The sequence below is a fragment of the Halyomorpha halys genome, unplaced genomic scaffold (assembly GCF_000696795.3).
Source record: "Halyomorpha halys isolate HHAL.00 unplaced genomic scaffold, Hhal_1.1 Scaffold729.1, whole genome shotgun sequence".
NCBI lineage: Eukaryota > Metazoa > Arthropoda > Insecta > Hemiptera > Pentatomidae > Halyomorpha > Halyomorpha halys.
Window position 1 is genome coordinate 45,386 of NW_027112081.1, and position 2,489 is coordinate 47,874.

A 2,489-nucleotide genomic window follows, 5' to 3' on the forward strand; every position below is an offset into this window, starting at 1 on the left:
ATTCCTTAGTTTTGTTTGAACTCTAGCTTTCTCAGCTATATTTCTTGCTGTTTTACAAGAGTTGGATGCGATTCGAAGAATATTCTGTTTCTCTCGTAATGTCAAAGCAGGGGGGCCTCCCAGTAGAATGGTGGGTTCCCTATGTCTAATATTTCCCCATGCCGTATAAACTTCGCTACCAATGAAAAACTCTGCTTCGACGGGATATTTCCCTACAACTCACCCCATCCTTGTGGAGTGAAGAAATCAAACGGTGCTCTCTTTCAGAGAAATACTTATTTTTTCCCATAACTCACGGTATTTTTAGGTCAACACTGCACTAAAGTAGAAATGGTATTTTAACGATTTCAACTCCAGAGAATTAAGAAAATAGTAAACAACAACAAATGTGTCTATCATTTTGACACATATAAAACGTCAATATTTACTTAAATTGAATTTAAATAGTCCTCAAGGTCTGAGAAGATTGTCCCTACTTCAATATCATAATTTATACTTTAAACTGTGCGTAAAAAAATAATATCAACCAAAAATTAATAAAACGTGAAAAGTTTTTTAATTTCAATGGACATGTCTAACATTTTGACACTGAGTGTATTTTTCAGTTGTAAAATTTCGTATTTCAAGGTCCCTCGAGATTCGAATAACAAATATAAATTTTGTTCCTGCCAAGAATACAACAGTTAAACAAAAGATAACGTAGCCCATAACATTTCGCATTCAAGTCTGATTTATCTATTTTTTTCTCCTTTATCTATTCATAAAACTCTTTGATATTTAGTATTTATGTATTGCATATTATTATTTAAAATTATAACTGTTTATTTCTCTCAAATAAACAAAATTGAAGGTACTTTACATGAAGATTTATTGAAAATTTTGCATTTAAACCCTATTAGACAATTTCAATGAGGATAAAACCTATCTGGTATTAAAGATCAGTTAATTTCTCATTTATTCACCGAGTTAAACTAAAATCGTTTGAGCTGTATTCGAGAAAATCGAAAAAATTTGAAAAATCGATTCTATAAAGTGTTACTTAGGATAAATCGATTTTAGCGAAAATCTTGCTGTCTCATCCAAGACTATATACCTGCCTTAAATATGTAATTTTAGTTTCGTACGACTTTTGGTTATTGATCTAGCCTTTTCACACACAAACCATCGTACGAGTCTTTTTTTTGGACTCAGTGGACTTAAAAAAATATATATTTCCGTCAAAACCTCGAATTCCAAATTTTTCTCGATCACAATACCTCCCCTTGCTATACTGGGTGTTTCAGGGTTAAGTGGCCGATATGGTGTTTGGGTATGATTTTCGCAATAGTAATACCAATGCTGCCAGTCGTGAATATGCCAGGCGATTTCCGAATAGAAGATTACCAAACAAATCTATCTTTAGCTCCACGCTTCAACGTCTTCGACAAACTGGTACATTTGCCACAATCGGAGTATTCATAACATTGTGTTAAATGTAAAATATTTTACCATGTTAAATGTTATAAGTATAGGATTGTGAGCAGCCCTATTTAGAGTCATGTTAAATGATAAATGCATAAGAGATCCTAGCGGATTTTCTGAGCAAATTGTTTTATAACCTTTCCTTTCAAAATCTCATATTATTGTTTACTTCTAAGTTTTCATTAAAGTAATTTATTACAACATGCCTAATTTAAGTGAAAAGTAGAAGTTGCGTCAAAGTTTGGCTACTGAGTGTCTAGTTGATCTTCTAACTTGTGAGGTAGATTGTTGTTGATTTTTGCTTAAAGGCGTAAAACCCTCTGGTCATCAACGCCTATATACTTGTGAGGTAGAGAATCAAGATGAGCTGATTGACAACTGTTATTACATTATTATTGCAATCCATTGCTTTATGAGTTTTAAAAACGTGCTAACTAAATCAAAACATAAACTACGAGCAAATAACCTAACACAACAACAAACAAAACGGTGACGAGTTCAGCTGGTCGGTTGCGTGATGTCATTCTCCATTTAACAGACCTAGTTATTTTTAACGGACTCTCAACAATAGGGGTATTCATGATTTTTAGTTTAAAATGTTAAAGTGTGTTGAATGGAAAAACTTATGTTAAATGCAGAAATATTTCCTTCTTTTACCATGTTAAAACAATGTAACATGGCTGAGAGTCTGTTACTAGGTCTGTTAAATGGTGAATGACGTCACGAAACAGACCAGCTGAGCTTGTCACCGTTTTATTTGTTATGTTAGGTTACTTACTCGTAGTATGTGTTTTGTTTTGTTTCTTTTGTCTTGTGTTTTGTACTTTTTAAAAAATATAATCAGCAGCCAAACTTTTACACTTCTACTTTCCACTTATTTTAGGCATGTTGTAATAAATTACTGTAATCGAAACTTAGAAGTAAACAATAACATGAAGATTTGGAAAGAAAGCTTACTAAACAAGTTGCTCAGAAAATCCGCTAGGAGCTCTTATACATTTATCATTTAACATGACTTTAAATAGGGC